General features: G+C 44.7%; 1 protein-coding gene across 8 annotated transcripts in view; it reads right to left on the reverse strand.

Moving 5' to 3' along the window:
* The window catches only part of MOB3B (MOB kinase activator 3B), a 237,140-nt gene that overhangs the window by 156,975 nt on the left and 52,765 nt on the right, over positions 1-27,400 (reverse strand). Inside the window, exon 2 of one of the 8 annotated variants that reach the window (XR_016224159.1) lies at positions 20,963-21,148. The exons of the other annotated variants lie outside the window; for them this stretch is intronic. The gene's annotated coding sequence lies outside the window, so the exon portion shown is untranslated. Of the gene's footprint in view, positions 1-20,962; positions 21,149-27,400 lie in introns of those variants that run through there. 8 annotated transcript variants of the gene reach the window in all.

Raw genomic sequence — 27,400 nt, forward strand, 5'->3', positions numbered from 1 at the left:
TGCACCTGCTTCCATCCACGTACATGGATGTGGGGGTTAAACCACCCACCGTCCTGTGAACCTGCACAGGTGATGCGAACTACGGAAGCAACCACAGGCACCACACTCCTCCTGATGGCCCCTGTCAACCTCTATTTCCCATGTGATCACAGGCTCAATGGATCTTTCCAAAGAGGCAATGGTGAGTGTGTTGATCAATGACTGGATCCTACCCCATACGTGGTCCTTTTCAGAGTCACTCCCTCCACAGCCCCTACTGAGTATGCATGAGGTCACCACCCCCACCCTCCCAGGTACAGCTGATAGGGGTGGGGTTTGCTATCACAAGCAGCTGGCTGATAAGAATGTATCTTCTGGGAATTGGAAATCAGGACCCAGTCTTTGCCTGGCATTATCCTTAAGGACTGACAAAAACTGGGCCAGATAGGATAAAGGACTGTAAATCAGGTCTTGGGTTTGTCCCCACCTTATTGACTGACAGTTTCTTCCCTAAAATTGTCCTTAAAAAACCAACTACCACCTGCCCCTTCGGGCTTTTTCCTCTCTTGGAGGCCCCTCTCCATGCTGCTCTGGCTGGAGGTCTTTGACTCTAATAAATTTTGCTTTTTAAACCTAAAAACAAATAAACAAATTGGGCCTGGCTGAGTCCAGTTTGGATCCTGTGTAGTGCAGTGAAGAAAGCTAGCCTGCAAAGCCAAGAAGGAATCGAGGAGTGAGGAGGAGGAAGAGAAGGACTTGTGGGAGGACGCGGAGGGATGACAATGATGACTACAGAGAAACAATGACAAGAGCTCAAATGGCTGTAGGGAGAGGAAGACAAGAGAAAAGGGAGGGGCAGCATTGTGGCATAGCTGCGACACCAGCATCCCATATAGACGCCAGTTTGAGTCCTAAATGCTCCACTTCTGATCCAGCTCCCTGCTAATGCACCTGGGAAAGCAGTCGAGGACTGCCTGAGTGCCTGAGCCCCTTTACCCACTTGGGAGACCCGGAAGAAGCTCCTTGCTCCTGGCTTTGGATCAGCCCAGTTCCAGTCACTGCGGCCATTTGAGAAATGAACCAGTGGATGGAAGATCTCTGTTTCTCCCCCTCTCTGTAACTGTGCCTTTCAAATAAATAAAATAAATCTTTAAAAGAAAAAAAGGAGAAAAAGAGTGAAACAGTGAAAAGGGATGATTGAATTCTTTAGTTCCTTATAACCTCCTAGGAACCAATTCCAATTTCTCTGGAAGCCCAACTCTGTTTCCTGCCTTTAGGATCCATTAGTGTTTTCTGAATTAGTCATTAAGTTCCTTCTTTGACTTCAACTAACCTGAGTGGGTTCTGTTTCCTTTCAAGGATCCTTACCACTGTGGTGTACCTGGTAAAGCCGCCACCACCTGCAGTGCAGGCATCCCTACTGGCGCTGGGTCCAGTCCTGGCTACTCCACTTCCAATCCAGCTCTCTGCTATGGCCTAGGAAAGCAGTAGAAGACGGCCCAAGCCCTTGGGCCCCTGCACCCATTGGGAGACCCAGAGGAAGCTCCTAGCACCTGGCTTCAATTTGGCGCAGCTCCGGCTGTTGCGGCCAATTGGAGAGCAAACCAGTGGATGGAAGACAGCCCCCTTTCTCTGCTTCTCCTTCTCTCTCTGTATAACTCTGACTTTCAAATAAATAAATAAATCTTTAAAAAAAAAAAAAAAGGATCCTTCACTATGCAGCATTTGTCAGCCCTATAATGTAGCATCCTTTATATCCATAATATCACACTATTATTATATCAGTAATATCACACTCTAGATAATACTTTGATACACAGCTGTCCAATACAACTTTCTTGCATAATACAAATGTTCTGTATCTTTGTTGTCGAACTACACACTTATTATCCAATATGGTGGCCACTGGTCACATTTTGGTATTGAATACTTGAAATGTGACTAATGTGACTTAAGAGCAGAATTTTACATTCTATTAAATTTTAATGAATTGAAATGTAAATAGTAACATGCCTAGTGGCTCTCATATTGGGCAGAGTAGCTTTAAAGTGATGACTGATGCTTTGCTCTCCACTATCTCATTTGACTGACAAAAATCTGGTGAGGTTTACTGATTTATAATAGCTACAGTATATTTACAATAGGTATTATTCTTCCTGGATCTCCAGTAAATAAAATTACTTGCCCAAGAAGCTTCAGTAACTAACAAGAGTCACAGTCAGGATTGACATCCAATTTATTGACTCCTAGCAAAAGTTTTTCCATTCTAAAAAGTGATACCCTACAACCTGTCTTTCCTGCTGGTTCATGCAGTTCCCTTTACTCAGAAATGTATCCCTTTTATCCTTTATCCACATATTCCTCAAAGGCTGCTGGAACAGACTGGAGGAAAAGACATGGTCTTAAAAAGATAGTAAGTAACCCATCTACTCCTAGGTCAAGCCTTTAGGAAATGAGCCAACAGCTGAAGCCAGATTCAGAAGAGCCCATCGTGGAGTTTGTTAAAATGAACTTGAAACACAATCCCACCAAACTGCTTTCTCCCTGCTTGGAAGGGGTTCTGGAATTCCACACTCAAACATGCCACCTTGAGTTATTACAGCAAAAAGCTACACCTGTGATCTCCTGATTCATTTTTTTCCAGCCACTGCCCTTTGCTCAGAACTGATAATCATCTAGCTGAGTGCCTCTCCCCTCACCTGCTGCAGCCTCTGCCTGCTCACCTCCTCCCCATTAACCTCATCCTCTTAACAGGTTTTCCCTGCAATACCAAACCATACCCATGAGATGGGTTTTCTTCTCCTCGCATAGAATGGAGCATTCACATACTTCAGAAGGAGATCCATATGGAAAAGCAAGCCACATGACACTCTGCCTGAAACTATGAAATCACACTCCAGGTACTTCAGAATATTACCTACAAGTGTATCGACACACAAACTGCAAACTCCATAGGACAACATCTTTTTCAAAAGATCTCCTACCTAAAGGCCTAGCCTGTCTGAAAAGAGGCTTAACAAAGCTGAAGGCCTTGGAAGGGCATTTCCAAAAGCATGAGCTACAGGTTGGGAGGATAAAGGACGGTGAGGACTTTTTTAAAGTAGACAATAGTCCCTCTATGCTCAAATGCTTAATTGCTGACAGTAAAGCACCAACAACCCAAAGGCTGCCTCCTCACATCTTGAACAAGCAAGACTTGCTGTTTCTGTTATTCTGATAATGAGGGTACCGCCAGTTCCCACGGTCTTCAGAGCAATCTTCTTTCCTTACCTTATATGACCTTTGCTTCCACCAATTCTGCTGCATTCCCCTAGGCCTGGAATGTCTGCTTGCAAGGACATGGATAGGGAAAGTGTCCTCCATACCTGTGCCAGGCTCTTGTGGATGCCAACAACAAGTCCATCTGCTGTACTCTTAGAAGTAAGTCCGCAGGACTGTATGCAGAGCTAAACAGCTTACTTCTAAGGGTACAGCTTAAAAACTTATCATGGGACTCCAATCCCATTAAAATTGGTGGTAAAAATGCCATCTTAATTGTTAAAGTGATCATATTAAGTGTTAAAGTCAGTATATACATAGGATTAAGTGTAAAAGAGATTATATAAATAACATCAAGTGCCTGGTAATAATATAATTAAAAAGGAAGGAACGTCCAATATGGGAAGCAGTCCACACAGCAGACTCCTAGAATGACAGTCACTATAAATAACACTCTGACCTCAGAATCAACCTTTAAGGCTTCCTGGTCTGGCTAAAAGGCCTGTGAGAGCATGTCAGGCATGGAAAGCCAAGACTGTATGGCAAAAAATATCCCACACGAGGGATCTCTGTGAATGAGACCCCAGGGGAAAGAAGGGACCATCAAAGAAAGATGTTCTTTTCTCTGAAGAGAGGAGAGAACTTCCACTTTGCTTATGCCATGTCCAAATACTTATGGAGTCTGTGGTCACCAAAGGCTTCCATAGCCTTGGCAACTAATGGCTGATTTGAGTTATCATGTATTAAACTCTACTAAGTGTTTTTTATATATTAGCATTTCTAATCCTTACCATACCTTGGATGGTAGAAGTTTTTATGACGATTTCATATGAAAAATAATTGAAGTTCATTCAACTAGATGAAGTAATTTGACTGAAATCACAAAGTTGGTAGATGGTAAGGCAAGATTTTGAATTCATTATCTCTCTGGCACTGAAACACAGATGATTTTTTCTCCAGTTAAAAGTGTTTTAAAACCTATGAACATTTTTATCTTTTCAAAGCCTCTCACAACAAAGCTATTAAGTAACCAGAACAGGTGATATAATTATCTCCATTCTATAGAAGAGGGACAGAAACTCTGTCTAGTGTTTGATCATTTGGACACTGTCAGATGTGAGAATGTCTCAGCTGGTGAAACTTTTTCGTCTAAAATGCAATTCTCTTGAGAAAGGGATAGTTTGGCCAAGTGAGTCCCTAGGTTTAAAGAAAAGAGCAATCCAGGATGGAGAACAATGGATTTGTTATGCCACTAAATGAACAAAGAGGCACTATCTGTGTCTTCTGCCATTTGTCAGATGCTTTATTGGTGCAGGTACCCAAGAGTTTTGAAATAAGAAAAAAAAAATAGTAATTCCACCTGGGCTTACTGTCCACTGGGGCTGCTGCCCATAATTTATACTGTCAGCTAATTAAATGATCACAGTACTACTTATAAAATATTAACTCGGGGGTCTTGTGAAAACACAGGTTCTGATTCAACTGGTCTAGGTGACGCCTAGGAGGCTGCATTTCTAACAAGTTCCCAGGGGATTCTTGGATGACACTTGAAATTTCAGGGCCTGATCTAACTAAGGGAATTAGCAAGGCAGGTTCTCAGGCTTCACCCTAGATCCAGTAGATCTAACTCTGCACTGTAACAAAATCTCAGGAGTGTGTGTTGGGTTGGAGGGCTCCTAGCTGGCAGAGTAAAAGCATGAATAAATAAACTTCATTTGTTGTTTTGTCAACAGTTTGCTTTATAGGCAGAGTCTTCTGTTGCGAAGACATGCACTTGAGAAACAGCATGAGGAGAGACTGAGACTGTTTTGAGTACAATCGCCTTGACAGATGGTGACAATGACAAGGCCTTCTCATTGATTGGGATAGCACAGCGCTAAGCACCTAGGGTCCCCTGTGAATACCTTTTCATACAGCCAGATGGAGAGCAGCCACTGCTACTGCAGCCTCCTGGCAGGAAGATATCTCTTGTTTTTTCACGCTAGCGACAACACAGCGGTTCTTAAATCTCCAGAAAGTGAAGAACAAGTCAGAACTTTGCCCCTGCATAGAAACTGTAAGTAAATCCTATGTTGTGAAAAGTCCCCATTCCAGTACTGATTCCGAATACCAGAAGCCTACTGTTCAATCAATAAACATTTACCAGCAGGCTTTTATGTGCCAGACACAGGGATGGGTACTAAACAAATTATTGGAGACCACTGATGTGAACTGGGCACCTGCACTTGCCCCAGTGACCAAACCAATGTAGAGGTCAAGCAAGTAACTGAATGCTGGTTGCTTGCAGGAAGCCTGTCGGCCAATTAACTGAACTGTAAACAACTAACTAGCTGACCTATAACCAATTGACTGGTTGACTGACTAGGCTATAGCCAATTAACTTGTTTTCTCTGCATCAGTTCTGTTTGTTATGCCTCTTTCTGTTTTCCCATAAAACCAACAGTGCTGGTTGGAGTTCTCAGAACTTGCTCTGGATCTGGGAACTGACTGCTTTGCCAGCTGTTTTTGTTTTGGTTTGGTTTGCTCAAAAAAAAACCCATTAGATAAAATTGGTCTAGGTAATTTTCCTTTCAACAACAGAGTTAATTAAAGTTTGGTTCTTGTACAGGAAGAGGTCACAATTTGGTATGCAGTTTTGAAGTTACTGACTTTTGCTTTTTTGTTTGTTTTTTATTTATTTGAAAGGCACTAAGAGAAATAGAGACATCTTCCCTATACTAGTTCATTCCCCAAATGCCCTAACAGCCAGGGCTGAGCCAAGTCAAAGAACTCCATCCAAGTCTCCCACATGGGTGGCAGGGACCCAGGTACTTGAGCCGCCATCACCTGTTGCCTCCCAGGCTGCACATTAGCAGGAAGCTGGAATTAGAAGCAGGACTTGAACCCAGGCATCTGATATGAGATGCAGGCCTCCCAAACAGCATATTAACTGCTACGGCAAACACTCCCCCGACTTTTTGCTTTTTTGCTACAGAATCCAATTCACCAATAAGGATACTGACATGCCTCCTTCAGAGTATTACTCAGGTTAGGAATGAGATCTTTGGAAAAACAGAAATCCAAATAAACAGCATAAAACTGACAGCAGCTCCATGTGTTCTCCATATTTTCTGCTTAATAGATCAATTATAGCAATAAAACATGTGTGCTATAAAAATATGCAGACAGAATTCAGCTGGGCTACAATGGAATGTTGAGGTAACTAGGCAACGCTGGCAAGCAAAGTTCTTATTTTTCTGTTCCCATTGATGTTTTCTGCTTCCCTAGTTGAAAAGCCAGAGCCTTTGCCATGGATAAGAAGTGAAACAACTCTTCACTCACTCCTGAGAGATCCTTCTGCTCTAGCCACGACATCCTGCTAAGAGACCTCAGTGAGACAGGAGGGTTGAGGAGGACAGAAAGGAGAGACCAGGCCGGTGCCGTGGCTCACTTGGCTAATCCTCCGCCTGCGGCGCCAGCACCCCAGGTTCTAGTCCCAGCTGGGGCGCTGGGTACTAGTCCCAGTTACTCCTCTTCCAGTCCAGCTCTCTGCTGTGGCCCAGAAGGGCAGTGGAGGATGGCCCAAGTGCTTGGGCCCTGCACCTACATGGGAGACCAGGTGGAAGCACCTGGCTCCTGGCTTCGGACTGGCACAGCGCACTGGCTGTAGCAGCCATTTTGGGGGTGAACCAACAGAAGGAAGACCTTTCTCTCTGTCTCTCTCCCTCTCTAACTCTGCCTGTCAAAAAATTTAAAAAAAAAAGAAAAAAGGAGAGACCAAAGCTGACACCCAAAGTTCAACATTCCATCCATGGGCAGGACTACCTGCCTGGGAGGCTCACCTTAGGCAGTACACACAGAAATGCCCCCAGAAACACCACACAAGGAGACACAGTGCCATCTGCTTTGCTGGGGCCCAGGAGGCGGAATAGTGTCCAGCTCACAGCTGACTGCACTGAATGTTTGCTGAATGAATGAATGGCAGTGATTAAAGCACACTTGGTATCAAAGCGAAACCACAAAACTGAAGCCCAACTGGACTTCTGTCTTTGGTTATCGGGGATTCTACTTCAACCTGTAGGCTCACTGCCAACTCACTGAAGTTGGATGCTACCAGCCGCTGGGATGCTCTGAAGTTCCAGGACAAGACAAGACATCTGGCCCATGTCTCTTTCAAATGGCTTCTCCTTTCCTCCCTGCTGTCTAAAATTCCAACTCTTCAGGACTGAAGAATGATTAGTCTGATTCCTCAACTTCTCACTATATTGTTTCTTTTATGGCTGGAACACTGCCCATGGAGCCCCGCTTCCAAGCATCAGTCATGAAAAAAGTAGATTAGAATTTGATTTTAGAGGTGTGTGTGTGCGCATATGAATAAAATGAATATCACCTGGTCTTCCCAGGCTTCAGTAAAGAATGTGCCTGAAGACAGGATTCCATCAGCCTCATGCATTGTTTTACTCCTGCCTCTTCATTAGGCGCTATCATTGCTGATAAAATAACCCAAGAAACGGAGAGACTCCTGCCTGAGAAGCAGCTCTCCTAACTCTTTGTTCCAAGTAACCAACCTCCTCAACACTGAGCCACCATATCACTGCATTCTGTTGGATGAGCTGGGGCGGAGGTGCGGCACCACTGCTTCATTTTAATCTTCAGTGACTGGCTGATTTCAGAACTGTGAAATGCCCATGTTTTCTTCTGAACACCAGTGAAGTCAGCCCAGATAGGGGTGGCCTTACAGAAGCCCATCACATGAATTTTACTCCCCAGCATCTTCTAGCTTTTCAATATTCATTCAAGTTATGCTTTTTTTGCTTCATTTGGTTATTTATTCAGTCATCAGTGCGGACCTGACTAAATATTCCAAAAATGAAAAGTATCACATACAACCTCAAAATACTGCAGCAGCAGCAGCAGCAAGAACTACAATGGGTCGACACACAGGTGTTTGTAGCAAAGATCCAAAATAATTCACCATTTCCCAGACTGAAATGTCACCATTCAGAGAGGAAAGCTGGTGGTGGGAAAGAGTGGACAGGGTGAAAGAAAAGAAAAGAGTGGGCCTAAGCTATGTGGTTTAATACATCACACACTCAGAGTCCACGGCAGAACATACAGACTTCAGAATATTTTCTTGAAGAGAATAGTATTCCCCTAAACAAAGCCCTCCTGGATACCAGTCCAGACTACGTTGCATCCTCACAATGAGGAAGAAGGAGAATATTTGGTCCAAACTTGGATAGGGTCAACCCCATCTTACTACTATTCTAAAAGTAAATAGTAGGTAAAATTAGTATAAGATAAAAGGTCAGTTGACCCATTTATTTCTTATGAAAGATACCTTAATGATTTTATTGATTTTTTAAAGGAAAAAAAGAAAAATGCCTTTAAGATGATAAGCACTTCCTATATTATTTCCAGAACTTCCCATTAGATAGAGAATATTCCTTTTTGTATTTAAAGTACATATGATTTGAGAACACAATATGTAAGTCAGGCAAAGGCAGGGGAATAGGGGGTAGGAGAGTGAACAGATGAAGCTAATAAAATAGCTGCAATCAAAAATTAAGGCAAGGTAAAAAACTGTAGTACTGGTACTTGTTAAAGCACAGGTGTATACCAGCTGGTATGATGTCACTCAGAACCTTCAACGGATGCTCAGACAAGGTCAGTTACTTTTTCTTTGTGAAAGGGTATAACAGTCCTTTCTTGGAAAAGTCTTACTTTAAAGCAAAAATGTTCAAATTCAAGGAAGTTAGTTCCTGTAACTGTCAACAGACTTATTTACCCTTAGCCACTGTAAGTGAGTTTGAGTCTCAGAGTCTGGAAAATTTGTATACCCTGGCACTAAGGGAACTTACATATAACATCCGGAACCACTGCAACAGATCTTTGAAGGAGGGAAATAGCACAAAACGGGCTAGAAGACTGGAAATTGGAAAATACAACTCTAATTTTCAAGAGTACAATTTTAAGTTTGTGGGGAGGAGGGTGGGTAAAACTGACAAGGGTAGGCAAGACTTGGAGGCCACAGAGCTAAGAGTGTAGCTTCTGGAAGGCTGCAGTGAGAGTTCAAGATGGTACATACATGAAAAATGTTTAGAACATTGTAGTTACTGAATAAAGTGTGGGTTGTTGTCTTCATCATTTTTTTAAAAGATTTATTTATTTATTTATGTGAAAGAGTTACACGCAGAGAGAAGGGGGGAGGGGGGAGATGGGAAGAGAGAGAGAGAGATCTTCTATCCACTGGTTCACTCTCCAATTGGCTGCAATGGCCGGAGCTGTACCAATCCGAAGCCAGGAGCTTCTTCCAGGTCTCCCATGTGGGTGCAGGGGCCCAAGGACTTGGGCCATCTTCCACTGCTTTCCCAGACCATAACTGAGAGCTGGATCAGGAGTGGAGCAGCTGGGACTTGAACCAGGGCCCATATGGGATGCTGACACCGCAGGCAGTGGCTTTACCCACTATGTCACAGTTCCAGCCCCTGTCTTCATCATTTGAATCACATTACGATGCAAGTTTTAATAGAAAGTCAGAACCTTGAGAAACCAATCATTCAGAATCTATTTTAGGATGCTTAAAATTCTAGTCAACCCTATTATATGAGTAACAATAATAACCAGCACTTATGCTACAATTTATTCATAATTTTACTATTTCTGATTTAGACTTAAATTATTATTTACTATAATTCTTACAATTATTACTGTTTATCATTTTGAGTATTTACTATCTGTTTTAATACTCACAACCCTAGGCATAGTATTATTATTATCCCTATTTTACACTTAAGGAAACTGAGCCACAGGAAGATTAAAACTCTGTCCTTGGTCACAGAGCCAGTAAGTTGCCAAGGTGACTTCAAACCTCTCAACACCTACTAACATTCCCTCTTTAGACAGTTGGATGGTTAAAAATAGTATAAGACCAGAGTAATTTCTAGAGTACATTAAAGTACAGGGAAGGAGGTGGGGGAAACACAGACCTAGTCCTTATGCACATAGACATGCGTCACCCAGCAGACTGCATGTAGGGTCTTCAAAAAGATTACAGGAGGGTGGGCGTTTGGCCCAGCAGTTAGGATACTACTTAGGACACCCACATCCATCCCGGAGGGCCTGAGTTCACTCCACTCCAGCTTCATGCTATCGTGCACCCTGGGCGGCAGGAGGTGATGGGTCCTGCCACCCATGTGTGAAAACTGCATGAGTTCCCAGCTCCCAACGTTGGCCTAATCAAGCCCTTGCCATTGCAGGCACGGGGAGAGTGAAGCAGTGGAGGAGAACACACACTGCCTCTCAAAAAAAAAAAAAAAACAAAAAAAACAGGGTTGGTGGAAAGTGAATATTATGAAAATACTGCACAGACTTCAAAACTTTTTAAACTAAAATAAACATTATTTAATTCCATTTTCCCGAAACTTTTTTAAATCACCTCATACTTCTGAAACTTTAGCGGTCTGCAGTCAGAAGACCTGGATTCAAATTCCGACAATGACTTTAACTGACTACGTCTTTGTACAAGCCAGCCTTTATGGACTTCTGTTTTGTTTTTGTTAAAGGTGCTCACTTCTCAAGGTAACTGAAATTTAGGGAGCAGGGGTTGCAGGGAGTGTGGCACAGTGGGTTAAGCTGCAACTGGTGATGCTTGCATTCCACATAGGAGTGCCAATTCAAATCCCAGCTGCTCTGCTTCTGATTCGGCTTCCTGCTAACGTGCCTGGGAGGCAGCAGCAGATGGTTCAAGTGCTTGGGTCCCTGCCACTCTCATGGGAGACCCTGACAGAGTTCTGAGCTCCTGGCTTCAGTGCACCCAGCGCTGGCTACTGCGGGCATTTGGGAATGAACCACGAGATGGAAGACCTCCCCCTCTCTGTTTCTTTCTCTGTCTCTGTTGCTCTTCCCTTCAAACAGATGAAAATAAAAAACATAAAAAAGGAGATCCTGTGAAAGCACTTCATAAATGGAAAACAGCTACATTATTGACACAGTAACTGATAATAGACAACAGCAACTTTTGATTTAACACCAACAAATGATATGAGCAATAGAAAACGACTCAGTTCAATGTGCAGTATTTTTGTATGAGTAAGAGCTAGGGTGGGCGGTGGCAGGGGTGAGGGCACAGGGTGGCAATGGGATCCCTGCATGGGAAAACACAAAGCACTCAAGCGTTTCCTTCTTGCTCAACTTGGATGGACTTCTCCTTCTTAAACAAAAGGAAGTAATATTAATCTTTGTGGCTTTGATAGTGAATCAATATTCCCCAGCATTTATAACACATGCAACCTAATATCGTGAGGGAGTGCCAGTGTTCTCAATATATAATAAAATTGGGTGTTTATGGCTTATTCCATGAATTTTAATATACCAGAGCAAATTACATCCCTCATGCTCTCTCATCTTTCACCCACTTTTTAGGATGGAGTATCAGCTTTCGTCATGCTCAATCTGAAAACTGTAAACCCTGAACACAACACATTCTGTTAAAAACCTGCTACCATCTCCATATTCCAATAACAGGAATAACTTCCTCAGAGAGCCAGTGGGAGGATTAAGGCTCCATCTTTAGAAACTGGAGAGAAAATAGGGGACTGTCGGCCTGGCAATTTTTCAGTGTTGTCTAGATGAAAACAGATGCAGCCAATAATCCCAAGATACAATTGAGGCAAATAATTAATGATATTATTTGCTTAGCCCACCTAAACATGTCCATACTAAGTAAAAAAAAAATGAAAGAAAGAAAGAAAGAGAGAAAGAGAGAGAGAAGGAAGGAAGGAAGGAAGGTAGGAAGGAGGGAAGGAATAACACTGGGTCAAACTGCAAACCCTGGACCCCCTTCACAGACTGGAGCCTGAAAGACTGAGTTTGAGTGCAGACTTTGCCCCTTGACAAGTTACCCTGCTGAGTTAACTGGTATCTCTTTGCACTGCAATCTCTTTGGTTAAATGAGGGTGCTGATAACCAGTGTGTTCTGGGGGATACATGAGATAACAGAAGTAAAGACAAGGCAAATGTCCAAGTGTTAATTTTATTAGTATATTATCATGTTTCTGGAGGCTTCAAGATCAGTAGAGATCAAAAGCCACAATCTTGTCTATTATTTCTTTGACTCCCTCCCCCCAACAAGAGCTAAGCAGCTGACCCTCAAAGTATACACTACACTGGACTATGTTAGAAGGAAGCACCATTTGCTGACTCCTGGATTTTACCAGGAAGAATGAACATTCCCTAAGCACACTACTGGCTTTTCTCTTTCCTTTTACTCACACTGCCCTCAGGGAAGTAAAGGGACTAATTCATTAACTGGTAAATTTGAGAAGAATAATGTGGGCCTCCTCAGAGGGCTCAGCCTTGTCTCTCTTCCTCAAGAGGTGTGCTATTTGCTGCCATCCCAATTTCCTGCCCATATGCATGGAGGAGGCCTGCTTTCTCTAGCACTGCATGGAAAAAGTTGGGTAAATGTGGAGCCTGGAGTTAGAAGACCCATTGGCTATAACAGACCTAGTCTGGCTGCTGTAAGAAATACAGCTGGGACCGGTGCTGTGGCATACGGGGTAAAGTCACTGCCCGCAGTGCTGGCCTCCCACATGGGTGCTGGTTCTAGTCCCGGCTGCTCCACTTTCGATCCCACTCTCTACTATGGCCTGGGAAAGCAGTGGAAGATGGCCCAAGTCCTTGGGCCCCTGCATCCATGTGGGAGACCCAGAAGAAGCTCCTGGCTCCTGGCTTTGGATCAGCATAGCTCTGGCCATTGCGGCCAGTTGGAGAGTGAACCAGCAGATGGAAGACCTTTCTTTCTTTCTCTGCCTCCCTTTCTCTCTCTGTGTAACTCTTTCAAATAAATAAATCTTAAAAAAAAAAAAAAAGTTGATAACTATTTGTTTTTTTTCACTGTTTAAATTAACACATTTGAAGCCATGCAGAGAAGGGTGGCATTATTTATTTGTTAGGGACCACCTTGAAGAATCAAGATTGAGTTGTATGGACTGGCTGGTCCATGTAAAGTCAGCTGGTTTTTAGTAGAAATTCACTGGGACGTGAATTCAAAGAAAAAACTGTTTAAGGTATAACTTATGTATTTTATTTGAAAGGCAGAGAGACGAGAGAGAGATTGAGAGAGAGACTGAGAGGGAAAGGAGGGGAGGGGAGGGGAAGGGAGGGGAAGAGAGAAGAGGACAGAAAGAGGTCACTCATCACTGGTTCAGTCCTCAAATGCCAGCAACAGCCAGGGCTGCACCAGGCAGAAGTCAGGAGCCAGGAACTCCATCCAGGTCTTTTGTGTGGATGGTAAGGACGGAAATACTTGATCCATCACCTGTTGCTTCCAAGTTTGTTCATTAGCAGGAAGTTGGATCAAAAGCAGAGCCAGGACTCCAACCCACGTGCTCCGATGTGGGACTGTGGTTGTTTCAAGTGGTGTCTTAACCCTGGAGGCAAACACCTGCCCCAACATGACTTGTTCATCTGCAAACAGTCTGTGTGTACACACCAGGAACACACAGTCTTCTCAGAAGCCTCTCAGACAAAGGAGACAATCCACTCCAAGGGCACACTGACCCCAGCCACTACTCTGCCTCAGGCCCAAAGTGAGAATGCCAAGGGGGAAGCACCTCCTCATCTCTCAGGGCTTCCCAACACCCCCAGCCAACAGCACACTTTGGGCCTGACAATCGCATGCACTTGTATGTGGCTACTGTCCATGAACGAGATCTCAGGAGTGTTCTGCACAGGGAACTGAAAGGCTTTCCATCCACACAGATAAGTCCTCTCTGCTATCCAGCTTCCATTTCTTCCAATGCTCTCTGGATTAACCTCAAGCACTGGTAAAGTAGGAGGAGAAAAGCAGAGAAAATAGGAGGAAGAAGGAAGGAGTGGCTGATGATCCCTGGTCTGTGACTTGTGCATGATGCATGGGTGTCTCATATACACCCACAACCTCACACTACCTGGTGTTTCTGTGCACGCCCTGCTGGCCCCACTGTCAGTGTGCAAGGGTGCAAACTGCAGCTGGGACTTCACTGCAGCACTGGTACCTAACACAGCACCTGGAAAGCAAAGAACTCAGTGAGTTCTGAGGGTTAAACTGGTTTTCTAAGTGGTCACTGATCAAATATGACACAGGTAAACAGATATTTCTCCTGCTAAAAGGAACAAGCTCCCATAGTCATGGTGTGACACACAAGACAATGAAACCTTTCCAGAAAACAGAGATCCTCCATGCAAACACCAGCAGTGGCTCCTGGACATACTGTTTCCCAGGCTAACCTACACAGTCCACTTATTTGCATTTTCCGGGGCTGAGTGTCACTCTTTTGGAAACTGACAGCTCTTTTGGAAACCATCAGCTGATAGTCACCTTTTTTTTTTTTTTTTTTTTTTCCGACAGGCAGAGTGGACAGTGAGAGAGACAGAAAGAAAGGTCTTCCTTTTGCCGTTGGTTCACCCTCCAATGGCCGCCGCAGCCGGCGCGCTGCGGCCGGTGCACCGTGCTGATCCGATGGCAGGAGCCAGGTACTTATCCTGGTCTCCCATGGGGTGCAGGGCCCAAGGACTTGGGCCATCCTCCTCTGCACTCTCTGGCCACAGCAGAGAGCTGGCCTGGAAGAGGGGCAACCGGGACAGAATCTGGTGCCCCGACCGGGACTAGAACCCGGTGTGCCGGCGCTGCAAGGCGGAGGATTAGCCTAGTGAGCCGCGGCACCGGCCAAGAGTCAGCTCTTTTGGAAACCGTTCCCAGCTTTAAAAACTCAGGGTAGAGCTTTGTGAAGATCTTGGTGTGGTGCTATAAAGACCCCTCCCAGTGTGCTTTGCTTAAAAAACAAATGTGAATATACACCTCAAAGGAAAAAAAAAACAATAGGGAAGAAAGCAAGCTAATCAGTTTGGGGGATGTGTTCCCATTCTTTTTTTTTTTTTTTTTTTTTTAGTATTTATTTATTTACTTGAAAGGCAGTTACAGAGAGAGAGGAGTGTCAGAGAGACAGATCTTTCATCTGTTAGATCAGGCCAGCAGCTTTATCCAGATCTCCCACATGGTTGGCAGGGCCCCAAGGACTTGGACCATTTTCTACTGCTTTCTCAGGTGTGTTAGCAGGGAGCTGGATCGGAAGTGGAGCAGCCAGGACTGGAACTGGCACCTAGATGGGATACTGGCACTGCAGGCAGCAGCTTTACACACTGCATCACAGAGTTGGCCCCTGGGGATTGTTTTCTAATATAAAACAGAAAAACATCCTATCACCTCCTTTAGTGCAGCCAATATTTTGAAGACTTTATTGCCCACCCCCAAGCCTCCATCTCTGCAGTATCCACCCTCATTCTCCTTGTACCCGTCAGCAGTAGCATCCTGGCCCCTAAACTGTCTCCTCCACCCACCCTACAAAATACCATGACACAGATTTCCTTCAAGCTATGATCCTGCCACCCCATCCCTACGTGTCTGCTGGGGAGGCCCAAGAGAAAGATCATTGCTGATAGATTTTTTTTTTCACTTTTTAAAGTTTTATTCTTTTTTTAATTTTTTTTATTTAGTAAATATAAATTTCCAAAGTACAGTTTATGGATTACATTGGCTTCCCCACCCCCATAATTTCCCTCCCACTTGCACCCCTCCCATCTCCCGCTCCCTCTCCCATTCCATTCACATCAAGATTCATTTTCAATCATGCTGATAGAATTTAATAGCAGAAAACTTAAGAACTACTGAAAAATCCTGTAATTCAGCTAGACCTCTTACCTTGTTAAAAAACAAACACATCTAAGGCCCAGAAAAGTGAGGTGCACTTTTAAAGTCCTACAGTTAGGACAGCACCAGAGCCAAAAGCCAGCATCAACCTTGGGGGCCACTGTTCTTTTGATTAAGCCAGGGCTTTCTTAGCAACTTGAGCAAGGCTGACATGAAATGCCCTTCAAAGCCGCCCCTAACTATCTCTTTAGACAGAAAGACAAGAAACACTTGTCCTTCTGTATCCATAGGAGACTGGTCCTGGGCTCTCCTGTGGATACCAAAATCTGTGATGCTTGAGTCTCTTACAGACTAAAATGGTACAACATTTCCATACAACCTATTCAATCCTCCAGTCTACTTTAAAACATCTCTAGATTACTTAGAATACCAAATACAATGCAATAGAAGTGATGCCGTATTGTTAGGGAATAATGACAAGAAAAGATATCTGTTCACGTTCAGTACAGATGCTTTTTTACAGAGGATTTTCAATCTGTGGTTGGCTGAAGCTGTAGATGCAGAACCCACAGGAATGGAGAGTTGATAGATTTTTTTTTTTTTTAATTCCAGGTGTTTTTTAACCTTTTAAAGCAACATAGGCCCTTTGTTTCGCTCCATTCCAAGATGAAGTCCAATGCAGAACTCCAATTATATAAAAATAGACACAAACCTCTGTTCCATGGTGGAAGCTGGGAGAGAGTAACCCCTCTCAACAGCCACTAAAACACCTCTGACAACTCTGAGGCTCCTACTGCTGCCTGCATTTGTCCACTACTGTATCTCTGCTCCTGCCTTTTCCTCTGCTTGCTGCCTGTTGCCTGCCATGAAACTGGCCTTCAAGGACTAGCCAGTTGTCGCCTACTCCATGTGACCCCTTCTGATCCGCTGTTAAGAAGCAGCTCTTCTCTCTCTAGTTGCTCCAAAGCCCAGAATCTGTAACCTTTCCTTTGTATCAAAGCAGTGCTAATCATTGGTCAGTATCACATGCCTCCCCCTGCACTTCTGACCATCTATAATCAGGGCCCGCGACCCACCCATCTGTCAGCACCAGGGGGCCATCAAAGCAGGCCTCCAATACAAGCTGCCACTTGCAGGGTGCAGCCCACTCCTTCCCTCCCCTCCTGATTTTTCCTGACTTTGACTTTGGGTCTGACTGTGCTCCTTTGGAACCCTTGTTTCTCAGCAACTACTTACAGGTTTGACTTATTCTTGTTTTTTTTTTTTTTTTTAAAGATTTATTTATTTTACTTCAAAGAGTTACACTGAGAGAGAAGGAGAGGCAGAGGTAGAGACAGAGAGAGAAAGAAGAGAGAGAGAGGTTTTCCATCTGCAGGTTCACTCCCCAGTTGGCTGCAATGGCCAGAGCTGAGCCGATCCAAAGCCAGGAGCCAGGAGCTTCTTCCGGGTCTCCCCCTCAGGTGCAGGGGCCCAAGCACTTGGGCCATCTTCTACTGCTTTCCCAGGCCATAGCAGAGAGCTGGATCGGAAGTGGAGCAGCCAGGTCACGAACCAGCGCCCATATAGGATGCTGGCACTGCAGGTGGCGGCTTTACCCGCTATGCCACAGCGCCGGCCCCCGACTTATTCTTGAGTTCTACACTCTTCCCCAACACTATTATTTGTTCTTTTTCTCCTTGACTTTTCTCCTGTTGTGCTCTGGGGTTACTGAAGGAAAAAAAATACAACCTTCCTCACCCTGGCCTCTCTGTCCACTGACTGCCTATTCAGATTCCTGTTTGTCTCCTGGGCACCCAGGGAGATACAGACCAGAATCACCCAGGATGCTCATCAAAATGTAAACTCCAGGTTCTCCTCCTCCCCTCTTCAAATGCATTGACCAGGTGCATTCTGTTTAAGAACTCCCTAAGCCAGGGATATCCAGGGGTCCCAGTATCAAAAGTTATTCACCTAGGAAAATGGGCAGGAGAGAAATATGGTCATCCAAAGAGGCGAATTTCCAGCAGTAAAAATGACAGAAAAAGTCCCAGGGAATGAGGACAAATCTGAGTCATATTGGAAATAGAGGGCATGGCCCTGCCCCTGGTTGGTCTACCAGCTACATCACCATGGCAAGACTGACCAACTGACCATACATACATATTAACGTGTATTAACGTGTCTGAGACTCCCAAGTTCACCATTTTGACTGAGTTTGATTCCAGGTTTGCCACAATCAGAGCTGCTGGGCTCTTGAGCTCATTATTTAACATAAACTTCATTTTCTTCTGTAAAAGAGAGATAATAAAATCATCTCTCATAGTGTTCTTATAACTGCTAAATGATATCTAAATAAAGCATTTGACTCAGGTGCAAGGTGTATACTAACACTCATTCTAATTCTTATTAGCATATACACACACATACAAGGATACTTTGGAAAAATGGAGTTAAAAGGTAACTTAATGGGGCCAGCATTGTAGTGTAGCAGGTAAAGTTGCTATCTGCAATGCCAGCATCCTATATGAATGCCAGTTGAAGTGGCTGCTCCACTTCCAATCCACCTCCCTGCTATTGTACCTGGCAAAGCAGCAGAAGACTATTCTCTCCCTTGCTCTCTGTAACTCTTTCAAAAAAAAAAATAAATAAATAAACTTTAAAAAAATAAACATATTTTGGTGCAAAACTGTTTTGAAATCCTCGCCTAGATTTTTCACAAGATGCAGTTCCATGGATGTGCCAGCAATCACTTGAGCCATCACCTGCTGCCTCTCAGGGTACACACCAGCAGGAAGCTGGCTCAGAAACAAGGCAGGACTCAAACCTAGGCACTCTAATATGCAAGGAAGTCATCCCAAGCAGAAGCTTAACTGGCTGCACTACAACACCAATCCCTGATTTTCTTATGTAACCACAATGTGTAGACTTGCCAAAAATTTTTTAAAAATAGAAGAACCCAAAAAATCAAAGCAAATATATCATAGTTTCAAAACCAACTTGCATGGAAACAGTTACCTCAACAAAAGTGTGACGGGTGTGAATTTCTCATTCATTTTGGGAATTGTTTTTGTTTTTTAAGTAGTTTTATTTGTTTTTCCCACACTATTTTTTAATGACAAGTAAGGGTGACTCCACTCTTTTTAAAAACAATAAAAGTAAGGGGGGGGCGGGGGCTCAAAAGTCTCCAGAGGCTTCTGGAACTTCTGCCCGGAGAAGCTTACAGCTCAAGTGGAGCCTTGGAAAACAACGGAAGCTGCAGGGTGCAGGGCTCAGCCAAACCCCTGCGGTGAGGATTCGCTTTATTTTCGGTCCAAGGACAGAGTCCAGGAAGCCACATCCACTGACTTCTTTTTCATTGAAGATTCTGCATTCATCAATCTATCCTGTTGAGTAGGCTTCCACTAGACATTTTCTCTATTTGTTCTAAGAAAGAGGAGGGGAAAACAGAAACAGATACTATTCCCAGGAAAATAGCAACCTGCCCAGGGAGAGACCCAAACAGGTGGTCCGTAATAGCTGCTACTCTATTCTCTGTAAGCTACACTGTAGTCTTTAAAAAAAAGTAGTGGGGAGGTTAGAGGGATGAGGGAAAGCAACTCCTTGAGTTTACATAGTGTTTGATTTTTATATAAGCACCAGATGACTCAAATTCCTTTTGGAAAAAGGTGCTGTAGAATCACAAAAACTCGAACAACCATAACCTTTTCTTCTATATACTTCAGTTAAAAAAATTAAAAACTTCATGCAAGTGAAAACTGAAAAATACATTCTACAGGCAAGACTGCCATCTAAAAGCCACTGCTCACCCATCTCCCATGCAGTTCTTTTCATAACTGATGAACAGACAAACCACATGCAAACATTTCTATTTGGAATCAGACAGCTATTCCCAGGCTCTAGAGATTTTCAGTTGTTCTACAATGAGCTGGTCCGTATTTGATCTCCCCTAATTTGCCCTAACTCTGCTTGGCTTCCAAAAAAGACAAAAATGGACAGACCAGGGCAATATAGCCAAGGAACCTGATTTATTCCAGCTTTGAAAGGCCACCACCCTTGGATTCTCATTTCTGCAGGGAATGCAATCCATACAACTGAGCTTGCTGTCCTGAATAAAATACAAGTTTTTGTCATCTGGTGGAGTCATCTTATGAAATGTGAGTACAACCTGCCCAGGCATGTAAGAGAGGCAAAAGGGGGAGCGTGGGGTCATGCTGGGACATGAAGGATTCACTCATGGTTTGGGAAGCCTTGCTCCCAGGGCAACAGGTTTACAGGAGGGCACGGCCATGGAGGTTGCAAGGTTTGGGCATCCAGATGCCCAGTAAAGAACTCTGGAAGCTGGGATCACAAGCACAGATGGGACTGCTGCCTGGAGAGCTGGGTCCCTAAACCAATTCACCTCACAGAGAGCCATGTGGAAATTCAAGGACTCCCATCCCCTTCTCCACCCAAGGAGGCTGGCCACAAATGGAGAGGGTGAGGATGGACCCCATCAAGGGGTGCCCTCCACCTCCTCAGAGGCCATGCATCCTCCCCAGCTCCATACCCCACAGCACCTTGCTCACAAGAGGAAAGGGGAGAAACTGCCAAGATAGTCTAAGTGTGCAACGGAGGCACCTAAGCTGATAGCAGCCATTCTACAATGGAATGAATGTCTGACATCTCCCCAGATTCACAGATTCAAATCCTAACCCCCAAGGTAAAGGTAACAGGAAATAGAGCCTTTGCAAGGTAATGAAGCCATGAGGGCCCTGCCAGAACCTGACTGTGCTGGCACCATGATCTTGAATTTCCAGCATCCACAACTGCGAGAAATACATTTCTGTTCTTTGTGCTCCACCCCTTCTGTAGTACTTTGTTACAGCAGCCTGAACTAAGACACAAAGACACTTGCAACAGCAACTGTTTCATTACCATAGTCTAGGTTTATAATGTGTTTAATTTTATAAAGCCAGCTGGAATTGTATGGGAAGGATACAAAGTAATTCTGATAGTTTACATTTTCTCCACCCTTACCTTGGTAAACATAAGAAATTCTTTTTAAAAATAAGCTATTAATTTATTTTCACATTATTTAAAATGCAAAGAGAAAGAGAAAATTTCCCATACACCAGTTCATTTCCCAAATGACGTAACAGTTGAGTCCAGTGCCAAGTTGAAGCCAGGAGCTGGGAGTTCAGCCTGGGTCTCCCATGTGGGTGGCAGAGACTCAAGTATTTGAGTCTTCATCTGCTGCCTCCTGGGGTGCACATTAGCAGGAAGCTGGAATCAGAAACAGAGCCAGGAACTGAACCAGGCATTCCAATGTGGAACACGGGTGTCTTTTGTAATGTCTTAACCGCTGCACCAAACACCCCAAAAGGATCCTTTTAACCAAAGGTATTTGGTGACTCGTGACCTGCCTTAAGCTCTTGGCCCTTTGAATCATTTAGAAGAAATGATTCAATTGGAGTTTCCCTAGAAATCATGTGCCCAAGCTGACTCCCCACACGTACTACCCATTACCATTTCTTCCCTCTCACCAAGGCTGGCTGAGTAAATCTTACCCAAGCCAGGAAACAAGTGAAGGCAATGACTCTTTTTAATGGCACAAAGCAGGTCACCATACCCTCGCTCAGCTGCTATAATAGGGATGGCATGTGCCTACTGGTTAGACCCTCACATCGTTTCTGTTCCAAGACACACAACTATTTCCTGTTCTGGGAAGTTTTAGAGTGGTGACATAAAGGAAACAGAAAGAGAATACCCATTCATGACAACAGCTGGCAAAGGCTCTTTGAGGATCTATGACCTCTCCCTTCTTAGGCAATAGAAAAAAACTTTGCAGCCAGAGTTAAGATTTCAGAAACAAATCTGGGGTTATATATCAAATTTACAATATGCCTACCTTCTCCCTTAGCAAACCCAGCTTTAACAATCTATCGCAAGACAGAAAGTACTGGGTTCTGTGGCTGGCAGACTTCGAAGGTGCCCCTGCAGTGATCTCTGCTGCTGGTATCCATGTTCCCGCGTGACTCCCTTCTAATGAACGGAATACAGCAAAAGGGATGGCGGACACTCCAGAGGTGAGGTTTTAAAAGACTGTGAGTCTGTCTTGCTCACATACTCTTTCACCGTCTCTTTGAATCGAGCCACCATGTTGTGAGCTCTCCTACCAAGAGGTCCATACGGCAAGGAACTGAAGGTGACTTCCAGTTAACAGCCAAAGAGGAGAAAGGCTCTCAGGTCAACAGTCCCTGGAGCCGAACCCTGCCAACAACCCTTGGGTAAGCTCAGAAGCAATCCTGCCCAGCCAGCGTCTGAAATGACTAACGCTCCAGCCTTGTGAGAGACCCTCATCCAGACAGCCCAGCTGAGCTGTGCTCTGACTCCTGAACCACAGAGACAGTGAAGCAACGCTGTTTCTCAGGCACTAAGTTGGGAGGTATTTTGTTAGGCAGCAATATAAATACATAATACAGCTACTTAAACATCAATGTTTATAATACATAAAAAAGGGAAAATAGCACCAAAGTCCATTCAGAGGGGGCTAATTAAAGGTAAAGTGGTTCACCCAGGCAAAAAATCTGTGTGCAGCACTCAAAATACAATGAGGTCCACATACCTATTGAAATGGAAAAAAAAAAAAAAAGTCGCAAAACAACTTGGGTCATCTAAAACATGGCAGAAATGGGTATTTCCATCCTTGTAAACTCCAGACAAGCTCCTCACCCAGTGTGCCCAACTCGGAAGACAATTCTCGTTGTCTAATTGCTCTACCCAAATGTATATATCCTGAACTCGTTCCTTCACATTGCTCACCTAATCCATCTGTAAACTGTATAGTTTTCCTTCAGACGCCACCACATCCCCACACTGCTCTGCACCACCACAGCAGCTACTCTCTTCTTTCTTTACAGCTGCCCTGCCTCTACTTCTGCTTCTCTATGATCTATCTGCAGACAGCAGAGTGGTTCTTCCAAAAGTAAGTGAAATCAGGCCACTCCCCTTTCCAACTCTTGCAAAGGCTTCTCATTATACTCAGAATAGAAACCATGGTTCACAAAGCCATGATCTACAGACCTGGCCCCTGGCTACCTCTCCTTCCTCTGCAATTCTCTCTTCACTTTCCTGCTCTGTTCACATTGGTCTCCTTGATGTTTCTTTCTTTTTTTTTTTTTTAAAAAAGGTTCATTTATATATTTGAGAGGCAGAGTTTCAGACAGAGAGAGGGAGAGACAGAGAGAGGAGTCTTCCATATGCTGGTTCACCTCCCGAATGACTGCAACGACCAAAGCTGGCCAATCGGAAGCCAGGAGCTTCTTTCGGGTCTCCCACGTGGGTGCGTGGCCCAAGACTTGGGCCGTCTTCTACTGCTTTCCCAGGCCATTAGCAGAGAGCTGGATCAGAAGAGGAGCAGCTGAGACAGGAACTGGTGCCCACGTGGGAAGCTGGTGCCACAGGCGGAGGCTTAACCTATTACACCACAGCGTCAGCCTGCTGCTTGATGTTTCTATACTATACCAAGTCTACTCTTACTTCAGGGCTCTATGAGTTCGCTAGGATTGCCATAACAAAGAACTACAAACTGGGTGGGCTGACTAGCAGAAAAGTATTATCTCAGTTTGGGAGGATAGAAATCTAAAACCAAGGTATTGACAGGAGGACCATATTCCCCCTGACAGTACCAGGGAACACTAGAGGAGGATCTGTCCCAGGTCGTTCTCCTTGCTTCTGGTGGTTTTTTGGCGATCCTCAGTTTCCTTTGGCTTGTAGACTCATCGCCTCAACCTCTACCTTCACCTTCACAAAGTGTTCTCTCTGTCTCCATGTCTGTCTCTAAATGTCTCATTTTAGATTAGGAGTCTACCCTAGTCCAATATTATCTTATCTTAACCAATTACATCTGTGCTGACCCTCTTTGGGATTAGGCCTACCACATATGAACTTGAGGTGGGGCAAATAAGTCAAGGGGCTGGCGCTGCAGCATAGTGGGTAAAGCCGCCACCTTCAGTGCCAGCATCCTATATAGGCACCAGTGTTTGAGTCCCGGCTGCTCCACTTCCGATCCAGCTCTCTGCTATGGCCTGGGAAAGCAGTAGGAGATGGTCCAAGTCCTTGGGCCCCTGCACCTGCATGGGAGACCCGGAATAAGCTCCTGGCTCCTGGCTTCAGATCGGTGCAGCTCTGGCCACTGCGACCATCTGGGGGAGTGAACCAGCAGATGGAAGACTTCCTCTCTCTCTGCCTCTGCTTCTCTGTAATTCTTTTCAAGCAAATAAATGAACCTATTAAAAAAAAAAGAAAGAAAATAATTCAAACCATAACAAGAGTCTTTGCAAAAATTGTTCCCCTTTCCAGTGTGGCTGCCAGGAGAATGCGGCCAGGAGCTACAGCTGCTGTGCTCCTAAATCCATCTCTGTATTTGTGTACAAACCACACTTCCCATGGGCTACTCCCACTTAGTCACTGGGCATGGCAAGCAGTTCCTGGGAGCTGAAAACTCATCTGACAGATGGCTTTGGCTGAAAGACTCCCAACAGCCTTGCCAAATTCTTACAGAATGGCATAGCTCTCTAGGATGTTTCCCTGCTTCTTCCTTCCTTCTCCCTCTCCTTCACCTGTGGTCAGACTTGCAAGAGTGGCACAGCCCCCCCCCCCACCTGCTCCCTCCCCATTTTTCTTCAAAGAGCATTCAAAAGGGTTTTGCACTTGGTCAAACGTTCTGCCACAGCCACCTTGAAATTCGTCACTTATTTTTGACAGCGGCTTTGTAATTTCATGTTGCACTGGACACTGGTCTTGCTCACAGGAGTTGCTCTAATAAATCTGTGGCATTGCTAATTGTGGCTTAGCGTCTGCTGCCTGAGTACCGAGTAAGACACCTCAGATATCAGCAGGATTGCTCCTCACTTCATGTAAGCCCCTGATCAAAGGTCCTTTCTCATCTTATGGAAACACACCCACCTAACCCAATCCCTCTCTCCCATTTGCATGCTGTTAATTGTATTCACAACTCCATATGACTTCACCACATTTTTTTTTTTTTTTTTGACAGGCAGAGTGGACAGTGAGAGAGACAGAGAGAGAAAGGTCTTCCCTTGCCGTTGGTTCACCCTCCAATGGCCGCCGCTGCAGCCGGCGCACCGCGCTGATCCGATGGCAGGAGCCAGGATCCAGGTGCTTTTCCTGGTCTCCCATGGGGTGCAGGGCCCAAGCACCTGGGCCATCCTCCACTGCACTCCCTGGCCATAGCAGAGAGCTGGCCTGGAAGAGGGGCAACCGGGACAGAATCCGGCGCCCCGACCGGGACTAGAACCCGGTGTGCCGGCGCCGCAAGGTGGAGGATTAGCCTATTGAGCCACGGCGCCGGCCGACTTCACCACATATTTAACGTTGATTTTGTCCCACCTCCACTTCCAGTCTAGCTTCCTGCTGGTGCACACCCTGGGAGGCAGCAGATGATGTCTCAAGTACTTCGATCCAGGCCATCTATGTGGGAAACCTGGACTGAGCTCCTGACTCCTGCCTTCAGTCTGGCCCAACCCCAGCTGTTGTGGGCATTTGGGGAGTGAACCAGCAGATGGAAGATCTCTCTCTTTCACTCCTTCCTTCCCTACCCTCTCTGTCCCATCCTCCCTGCCTCCTTCTGTTTTTCTTTTGTCTGTCTCTCTCTCTTTCAAGTGAATAAAAATAAATAACTCAATTTTTGAAAAATCAAGTTTCTAAAATAAAGCAAATATTTTTATAACATAGGGCTCATAAGATTATCTCTCAGAATGAATTTCTGTTGAGCAAACAAAAGCAGTCTCTAATACAAGTGTAAGAATTAGCATCCAAGAACTGATGCTAAGGGAATAATCTGATAGTTTACAAACTTCTTATGTTTAAAAGTGATTTTTACAGGCCAGCGCGGCAGCTCAATAGGCTAATCCTCCGCCTGCGGCACTGGCACACCGGGTTCTAGTCCCGATCGGGGCGCCGGATTCTGTCCCGGTTGCCCCTCTTCTAGGCCAGCTCTCTGCTGTGGCCCGGGAGTGCAGTGGAGGATGGCCCAAGTGCTTGGGCCCTGCACCCCATGGGAGACCAGGAGAAGCACCTGGCTCCTGCCTTCGGATCAGCATGGTGTGCCGGCCATAGCGCGCAGGCCGCGGCGGCCATTGGAGGGTGAACCAACAGCAAAAGGAAGACCTTTCTCCCTGTCTCTCTCTCTCACTGTCCACTCTGCCTTTAAAAAAAAAAAAAAAAGTGATTTTTTACAAGAAGAATAAAAACTATAGGGGTCAGCACTGTGGCATAGAGATTAAGCCACCAACTGCAGTGCCAGCATCCTATATGGGTGCAGGTTCCGAGTCTCAGCTGCTCCACTTCTGATTCAGCTCCCTGCTAACGTGCCTGGGAAAGCAGTGGAAGATGGCCCCAGTGCTCGGGCCCCTGCACCCACATGGGAGCCTTGGAAGAAACTCCTGGCTCCTGGCTTTGGTTTGGCCCAGCCCTGGCAGATGCAGCTGGAGTAAACCAGTGGATGGATGATCTCTCTCTCTCTTTCCCTGCTTCCTGCTTCCTGCTTCCTGCCTCCCTGCCTCCCTCCCTCCCTCTCTGTAACTCTGGTTTTCAAATGAATAATTAAATTTAAAAAAAACTATAAGTAAATATCCATACTGCATGAAAAAATGAAAGGGCAGATTTAACAATAATTAAAAGAACTAAAAGGAATTCTTTAAAAATGAAAAATATACTGCCAAATTACACCTTAGATACAGGAAAAAGAAAATAAGTATCATGAAAGATGTGAAGAAAATATTAGAAATATAGCAAAGAAAAAATATGAGAGATTAAAAAACATGGAGATTAAGTTGAGGAGAAAGCAAAAAAGAGGGAATATTGAAAAGATAAAGGCAGAGAATTTAGTAGAACAAAAGGAAGATATGTTCTTGATTGAGAAAAGTGCAAGTCCCAAGCAAGATTCAAAACATGCAGACAGACAGACAGACACACCTTGTGGGAAACTGCAGAACACCATAGCCAATGAAAAAATCATAAAAACAACCAGAGAGAAAAAGATAAATGTCCAACCTAATATGGCAATAGGATAGACAGTGGACTTGTCTTTAATGCTATAGAGACCAGAAGATAATAGAACAATACCTTCAAAGTGGCAAAAGAAAATACCTATCAAACTAATATTCTATACCTGACTAATGTCTACCTAAAAACTGGGGTGGGGGTGGCTGTTGTGATGCAGCAGGTGTAGGCACTACTTTGGATGCTCATACCCATACTGAAGTGCTGGATCAAGTCCTGGCTACTCTGGCTCTGACCCAACTTCCTGCTAATGAGCACCCTTGAAGGCAGATGATAACTCAAATATTTGGCTCCCTGCCACCCAGGCAGGAGACCTGGACAGAATTCCTGGCTCCTGGCTTCAGCCTGTCCCAGTCCCAGCTGTTGTGGACATTCAAGAAGTGAACCAGTGGATAGAATATCTCTCTGACTCTTCTTCTCTCTGCTTTTCAAATAAATAGATAATAAATA

Source organism: Oryctolagus cuniculus, chromosome 1 (genome assembly GCF_051225735.1).
Source record: "Oryctolagus cuniculus isolate XC-2025 breed Fujian yellow rabbit chromosome 1, ASM5122573v1, whole genome shotgun sequence".
Taxonomy (NCBI): Eukaryota; Metazoa; Chordata; class Mammalia; order Lagomorpha; family Leporidae; genus Oryctolagus; species Oryctolagus cuniculus.